We start from the raw sequence: 9232 nt of genomic DNA on the forward strand, positions 1-9232 counted from the left end.
TGTTAAATCACAATTATATCATTCTCTTGTTAAGCTAAAGGAATAGAATTCACACTACTCAAGTAACCTTTTCACACCTATTCCCTGTGGGATTCGACCCCAACCTTGTTGGGTTATTATATTTGACACCGACCGCCTTACACTATTTATTTAAAGTGTAATTTGAGCGCATCAAGCTACAACGGTATGTTCTGGATCAAAACTGTCACGACCCTAAAACCGACCCGGTCGTGATGGCGCCTATCGTGAAACTAGGCCAGCCGACACAACTCCCGAATTACCCATGTAATCAATAACAATCATTTTTAAGCCTTCAATTAATCAGGTATATATTGTAATGTAAGTCTAAATGAACAGTGCGGAATAAATACACAAGCCCAACATCGGGGTGTCACCAGTCACGAGCATCTACTAAGGTCTGAATACAACTAAGAGTCTAAAAATGTACTAAATACAGTCTAAGGAAGACAAGAGGGAGAAAAGCAGTGCTGCGAACGCCGGGCAGCTACCTTGCTAACTCCGATGACTCTGCCACTGAGCAATCAACACCCATTACCGGGTTCAAAATAATACCTGAATCTGCACACAAGGTTCAAGGAGTAATGTGAGTACGCCAACTCAGTAAGTAATAAAAGTAAATGAAAGTTGAGCAGTAAGAAAACATGTAAGCCACGTCATAACGCTACAGCAAATACAGTACATTTCCAAAACAGTACAGAAATCATTTACGTCATAAATCAAGCTCTGTTTCAGTAAAACCTTTTAAAAACAACTTTCAATAGTTTCAAACGAGTGATAAAGTAGTGAGTAAAAATGATAGAAACGCAAACAGCCCCTCGGGCAAAACATGTACCATAAACCGCCCTCGGGCATAATATCAATAGAACCAGCCCCTCGGGCTACCTCATAATCACTCGTAATCAGCCCCTCGGGCATAACATGAATCAAGAACCGCCCCTCGGGCAACATGGATCAAGAACAGCCCCTCGGGCTTCAACATGAAACAACAACAGTCCCTCGGGCTACAACACATCACACACACTGGGTACCTGCGCTCACTGGGGGTGTACAGACTCCGGGAGGGTCCCCTTAAGGCCCAAGTGCAATATCAAGCCATCTCGTGGCATAATCAAACAGGCTCTCGGCCTCATATCAATCACAAGCCACCTCGTGGCATAATAAATCAGGCCCTCGGCCTCTCATATATCACAATTCGGTACCACATGCTGCGGCGCGCAGCCCGATCCCATGATATTCTCACAACACAGGCCCTCGGCCTCACTCAGTCAGATCTCACTCAAGCCCCTCGGGCTAACCGTAAAAAAACAAGTACTCGGCATAAAATCATTTATGAAATCAAAAGGAGTGAATAAATTAAATGACCAGATACAGCATCACATTTGACAACCGACTTATGAAAACAGTAAGAACATAGCATGGCTGTAAACATTAAACCAAAAACAGTGAGGTAAAACAGTAGTAAAAGCCCCTAAGGTTCCAAACAATCGGCACAAGGCCCAGACACGACATTTAGCCCCAAACACAATAATATTTTCCAAAATATAGCAATATCAATAGTTTTCAAGTAAAATACGCGACTTAATAGTCGTACGGGATGGACCAAGTCACAATCTCCAATTGTGCACGACCCCACGCTCGCCATCTAGCGTGTGCGTCACCTCAAAGTAGCACAACGATATGAAATCCGGGGTTTCATACCCTTAGAACAGTATTTACAATCATTACTTACCTCTATTCGGTCCAAACTCTAGCCCGCGATGCCTTTGCCTCTCGAATCGGCCTCCTGATGCTCCAAATCTATCCAAAAACAGGTTTATACCATCAAAATATGCTAAGGGAATAAAGCCCACTCGAAAATATCCAATTTATACCAAAAATCTCGAAATTGGCCAAACCCGGCCCCGGGCCCACGTCTCGGAATCCGATAAAAATCACACCAATAAAATCCTTATCCTCTCACGAGTTCGTACATAGCAAGAACATCAAAATCGGACCTCAAATGGCCCCTCAAATCCTCAATTTACACTCTCAAAATTCAAGCCCTAATTCCCCAATTTTTGGCTTTAAATTCTACATATATCATGTTTAAACAAGTAAGAATCAACATAGGATCAAGTATTAAGTCCGAAATTCTTACCTCCAAGAAGTTCTCTTTAATTCCCTCTTCAATATCCCTCAACAAGCTCCAAAACCGAGTCAAAAATGGTGAACTTAAGCCAAAAGTCGCGAAAATGGCCTTTTAAACATTCTGCCCAGCGATTTGAAATCCTTCTTCGCAAACGCGGTCAAAGCCTCGCGTTCGCGAAGCACAAAATTCTGTTGACCAAAAACCCTCTTACGCGAACGCGACATCCAGCTCGCGAACGCGAAGCTTCAGCTTACCAGACCATCGCGAACGCGTCTCCTAGCTCGCGAACGCGAAGCACGAACAAACCTGGACCCAGCTGCTCCCATTTACTCTATGCGAACGTGGGAGACACATTGCGTTCGCGGTGAACACTGGACCAAACCCTTCGCGAACGCGGGACCATCATCGCGAATGCAAAGGCCAAATTTCTGCAACACACACAACAAAAAATCTGCAACTTCTCCAAACAAGATTTGATCCATTTAACCACCCGAAACTCACCCGAGGCACTCGGGACCTCAACCAAACATGCCAACATATCCCATATCATCATTCAAACTTGTTCCAACCTTCGGAACGCTCAAAACCAACATCAAAGCACCAAGATCACATCGGATTCAAGCCTAGAAATTCCAAAAACTTCCAAATTCCGCTTTCGATCATAAAGTCTATCAAACCTCGTCCGAATGACCTGAAATTTTGCACACACGTCACAAATGACACAACGGACCTACTCCATCTTCCGGAATTCCATTCCGACCCTTATATCAAAATCTCACCTATCAATTGGAAATCGCCAAAATTCCAATTTCGCCAATTCAAGCCTAAATCAACTCCGGACCTCCAAAACACATTCCGATCACGCTCCTAAGTCCCAAATCACCTAACAGAGCTAACCAAATCATAAAAATTCCAATTCGAGATGATATACTAACAAGTTAAAACTTGGTCAAATCTTTCAAACTTTAAGCTTCAAGCTGAGAATCATCCTTCCATATCTATTCCGATTAACCTGAAATCCAAAACCGACGATTTACATAAGTCACAATACATAATACGGGGCTAGTCATGCCCGAGAACTGGCGAGTGGAGTGCAAAAGCTCAAAACGACCGGTCGGGTCGTTACATCCTCCCCCACTTAAACATACGTTCGTCCTCGAACGTGCCCATAGTTGTTCCAAAAGCCAACAAGTCGCTGTATAACCTTACCATGCAGATACCCAGGGGTGATCCCACGTCACCCTATCTCATAAAGGTCCGATAACACAATGTAACTGAAATTTCGCAATCCAACCTAGCCCATGAACCTTAGAACAACATTTCCACTTCTAAAATCATCTACAAGATTAGAATCTCACATTTTTACTCTGAATAAGCCCGAACAAGATGTAATAACCCATACTTGCAACCTCAGGTGCAATTACATGACACACCACATAACTCAAACACTTGTAGCGATAACTTCTAATCACAGCAGTTGCTTAAAACATCCGAATTTGGATAAACCTTTTATCAAATAAAGCCTCATTCCAATACTTCCGTATACTGCCAATGAAAATGATACACATACGATGTCATAACCACTCCCTAGATCAACCATTCGTGAAGCCACTTCTCCTTTGGCAAGGACCATAGCAAATTTCTGAGACGAACATCGATATTCTCCTTCCAACACGCTGAAACCGAATTTGTTTGTATTCGTTATAGATCCCAACGATCTCATCTAATTCAACACAACTGCTCTGGTGACATGACATATTAATACAATCTAAAGCCACAACTCGTGCAATCCACGCACCAATAAGCAACAACCCGAACATGCTCAAATCATGAAAAAAATGACTCAAATGAGAGGGTTGTACCGCAAGCTCTCCAGTACCCCCCCCCCCACAATGCTGAGAACCCGTCACACATCGTAGAAACTGAACATACGAATCCAACCCGAAGGATCATACCTCCACATAACTTCGCTCCAATGCGCGACCTCATCCAAACACCAGGCCACATGAAACACCTCAAGTCACTATGTTCAAATCGACAACCACGCGCAATTTGATGTCTAGAACCAAAGCAAATCATCATACCCACGACGAAGCAATTGACATAACATTACACAAACCCGAAAGGACACAACCGATACGCCATCCGGCGAGCACTACCCAATACTCTTCCCGCTCGAATTCCACTAAGAGGCCCCAATAAAACCGCAGCACATGTGCCTATAACCAACAAATCCTAACACCTCGCATCACGGAAAGATAACTCATAGATCTCCCCAGATCACTAATAAGCTCAATAACAATCAAATCAACACATCCCTCAACGATACAACTCGGAGTCAACCAAACCGACTCGATGTAGAACACACCTCCATATTGGCCTACTAATGAATCCCTTATCAAGAAGTTCCTGAAGTTGCTCCTTCAACTCTTTTAACTCCGCCGGTGCCATACGATACGGTGCCCGACACCAAATCAATACCGAAATCAACAACCCCGTCCAGCGGCATGCCCGACAGCAGGAAACACATCCGAAAAATCCCTCACCACCGGAACTGAATCAATGGTAGGAGTCTCTGCACTCCATCACGAAGGCCAAACAAGAAATACAACCCTTCCCAGCCATCCGCTGGGTCTTCAAAATGAAACCACTCTACTGGGAACATAAATCCGTCGAACCTCGCCACTCAGCCCGTGGCATCCGCGGCATAGCCAACGTCGCTGACTTAGCGCAATAGTCTAGAATGACGCAACGCGGAGACAACCAGTCCATACCTAATATCATCTCAAAATCCAACATACTATGTAACAAAGATCCACTTGGGTCTCCAAACCTCATATAGTTACCACACAAGACGATATACGCGGTCCACAACCACGACCTAGCCTGTTTATGAGAACTCCCACTCCTCAAATCCATACAGCACGCGAATCACCATATCCGATCCCAAATCCACCGTCCGAATATACAACACACCTCTAATACCCAATCATTCCACGAGAGGTACTCCTATAATTCTTCTATGCCACCAAGCAAACCCGAATATCAGCAGTCGATCCAATAAGAGAGTGCCGCAATACTAATGAAGTATCCTCAACTCAAACACATCGCCCTTTATAAATGTGTACCCTCATCAAGCCACACCAATCAGTGATCTCATTTATCTAGTCATCTGAAACTGTCCATGCTACCTAAGAATTTGTGATCTTCCTTTCAAAACTGAGCCGTGACCTTACACATGCAAATCTCAATCCTACATAACATACTGAATATACCATACCATCCTAGGATAAAAATGAGAACTTCATATCCCTTCTGAGCCACAGGCAACTACGTACTCAACTAGCCGAGAACTTTCCATTGATTCTATCTAGAAGAAAATCACTATACATTCCATGCTCCTCATGCTCGTAGCAAATATACATCTCTAACCGTGGTAGAAACCATCAAGAACTCTCCGAATTCCATTTGCATAAACCTAAACCGTCAGGACTGATTCCTTCTAACTCAACCAAGCTGCACAGGCCACTAAAACCCAAGAGCATTGCCGCGAAACACCTGTAGAAACTCATTACCTCGTAAGCACCCAAAGAACTAATCATATCCTTACCATGCCGATCCGGCCTACTATCAAGCTATCCCATCTATCCAAGTTCCTTCTGATTCACCTTCAACTTGATACTTCCCCTCGCTATAACACCACAATCCTCGACCCAGACTCGCCACACGAGACCCAAGCATAAAGCCACACCGTCCTATGGTTCATAATCCGCCAACTACTCTCTTAAATATCCCAAAAAGCACCACATTCGAAATACTTTCCCTGAAAAGACTTCCTGCGAATCTAAAGCCATTACCTTCACCTTCCAGATACTGATGTGTAGAATCCATAATGATATAGAAATACCACGAGTCTTGAAACCCTCCAATGCAAACCTCAGTTTCTAGCCAAATATACAACTTGAAAATCTCCAATTATTACTTGTAAATTCTTGAACCCACTAGGGCCATTCTCGAGAGTTATCCACTCTACTCAAACCACAATTAGACCGATCAATAGACCGGACGACCTGTGCTCCAATAGCACTCCAACACCACAGAGCGTAACCTCACCTTAATGCAACCAAGCAACTTCCTGTTCTATGCTCTGTACATCCCTTACCAATAACAACTCAAGTCATTCCATGATTCTCATACACCCATAAAGCATAACATATCCTTTATTAAAATTTCCTTTACTTGAACCATCCTTGACCTCAACCTCCGTAAGCCATCACTGATTCACCAGTACGCCTCAAACTGGAACCAACATAGCACATAACCGTGAACTCAACTAATCAATAGCAGACTCCCCCAGTTGGCTCAAAGCCATAGAGCAAAACACACAATAAGTCATAATGCATATACTCTATTACTGCCATAATACCGTGGTGAGATTAAACTAAATCCTTCATAAGCTTGTGCAACACAATCCATCTAGGACTTCAAATCTTCTGCAAATCTCGCATTCACCCTCGTAACAGTTAAGCCTACTTTTTGAAGCGATCCAAATTCAAATTGCAACACATATATTTCACTGGTACAAGAGGTCTTCCAACAAGCAGCAAAAGGATCACACAAACTTCAGAACACTCCGCAGGAGATAACCCACCTGCTTTGCCTCAAACTAACATCTCTTATAACCTTCCACCGTCATAAACATTATGCAGTCACTTAATCTTCCTGAGTTTGAACTTATATCACAACATGAAATCTACTTTGCTTCCCAACGAGGCAACATGAAAAGATCCTTCATCACACCCACAACTCGGGGCTATACATCAAATCACGATGGAGGTCAAACACCAAATAGTTCTTGCTGCCCCAAAGCAGACCTTTCTCGTCTCATTCAGTTCATATGAACACATCTCACAGTCACATCACACTCATCACGTAACTATCCAGTCATCACTTTCCTTAATAGGGACACAATCGAACATGTAGATCCAGAAACACGCGCTCGCATAATCAACAGCTCAGGGCTCAATCTATAGGCAAAATTCCGGCCTCAAGTCTTCCAGACGGGCCCAACATCAACACACAGAGATCACATCTCGCCCCTCGATCAGGGGGTCACAAGCCATCGATGCACATCTAGTATTGAGCGCTCATGCGCGCATATGAATGCGTGGAAGGAATTCAAAGAGTTACATTTCAAGCTGAATCAAGGACGCACGATAAGTATTTAAGAATGTGGAATTTCCTAAAGGTTCTGCCGCCTCCCGAGGATAAGTACAGACGTCTCCGTACCGATCCGCGAGACTCTACTAAACCTGCTCATGACTCGTGAGACCTATGTAACCTAGTCTCTGATACCAACTTGTCACGACCCTAAAACTGACCCGGTCGTTATGGCGCCTATCGTGAAACTAGGTTAGCCGACACAACTCCCGAATTAACCATTTAATCAATAACAATCACTTTTAAGCCTTTAATTAATCAGGTATATATCGTAATGTAAGTCTAAATGAATAGTGCGGAATAAATACACAAGCCCGACATCGAGGTGTCACCAGTCACGAGTATCTACTAAGGTCTGAATACAATTAAGAGTCTAAAAATGTACTAAATACAGTCTAAGGAAGACAAGAGGGAGAAATGCAGTACTGCGAACGCAGGGTAGCAACCTTGCTAACTCCGATGACTCTGCCATTGAGCAATCAACACCCGCTATCGGGTTTAAAATAATACCTGAATCTGCACACAAGGTGTAGGGAGTAATGTAAGTACGCCAACTCAGTAAGTAATAGAAGTAAATGAAAGTTGAGCAGTAAGAAAACACGTAAGCCACGTCATAATGCTACAACAAATACAGTACATTTCCAAAACAGTACAGAAATCATTTACTTCGTAAATCAAGCTCTGTTTCAGTAAAACCTTTTAAAAACAACTTTCAATAGTTTCAAACGAGTGATAAAACAGTGAGTAAAAATGATAGAAACGTAAACAGCCCCTCGGGCAAAACATGTACCATAAACCGCCCCTCGGGCATAATATCAACAGAACCAGCCCCTCGGGCTACCTCACAATCACTCGTAATCAGCCCCTCTAGCATAACATGAATCAAGAACCGTCCCTCGGGCAACATGGATCAAGAACAGCCCCTCGGGCTTCAACATGAAACAACAACAGCCCCTCGGGCTACAACACATCACACACACTGGGTACCCGCACTCACTGGGGGTGTTCAGACTCCGGGAGGCCCAAGCGCAATATCAAGCCATCTCGTGGCATAATCAAATAGGCTCTCGGCCTCATATCAATCACAAGCCACCTCGTGGCATAATAAATCAGGCCCTCGGCCTCTCATATATCTCAATTCGTTACAACATGCTTCGGAGCGCAGCCCGATCCCATGATATTCTCACAACACAGGCCCTCGGTCTCACTCAGTCAGATCTCACTCAATCCCCTCGGGCTAACCGTAAAAAAACAAGTACTCGGCTCTAAATCATTTATGAAATCAAAAGGAGTGAATAAAACCGAGTTATGAAAACAGTAAGAACATAGCCTGACTGAGTGTCAACATTAAACCAAAAATAGTGAGGTAAAACAGTAGTAAAAGCCCCTAAGGGTCCAAACAATCGGCACAAGGCCCAGACACGGCATTTAGCCCCAAACACAATAATATTTTCCAAAATATAGCAATATCAATAGTTTTCAAGTAAAATACGCGACTTAATAGTCGTACGGGATGGACCAAGTCACAATCCCCAACGGTGCACGACCCCACGCTCGCCATCTAGCGTGTGCGTCACCTCAAAGTAGCACAACGATGTGAAATCCGGGGTTTCATACCCTCAGAACAGTATTTACAATCATTACTTACCTATATCCGGTCCAAACTCTTGACCGCGATGCCTTTGCCACTCGAATCGGCCTCCAGATGCTCCAAATCTATCCAAAAACAAGTTTATACCATCAAAATATACTAAGGAAACAAAGCCCACTCGAAAATATCCAATTTATACCAAAAATCCAGAAATTGGCCAACCCCGGCCCCCAGGTCCACGTCTTGGAATCCAATAAAAATCACACCAGTGA

This window comes from Nicotiana attenuata, unplaced genomic scaffold (genome assembly GCF_001879085.1).
Source record: "Nicotiana attenuata strain UT unplaced genomic scaffold, NIATTr2, whole genome shotgun sequence".
Classification (NCBI taxonomy): Eukaryota; Viridiplantae; Streptophyta; class Magnoliopsida; order Solanales; family Solanaceae; genus Nicotiana; species Nicotiana attenuata.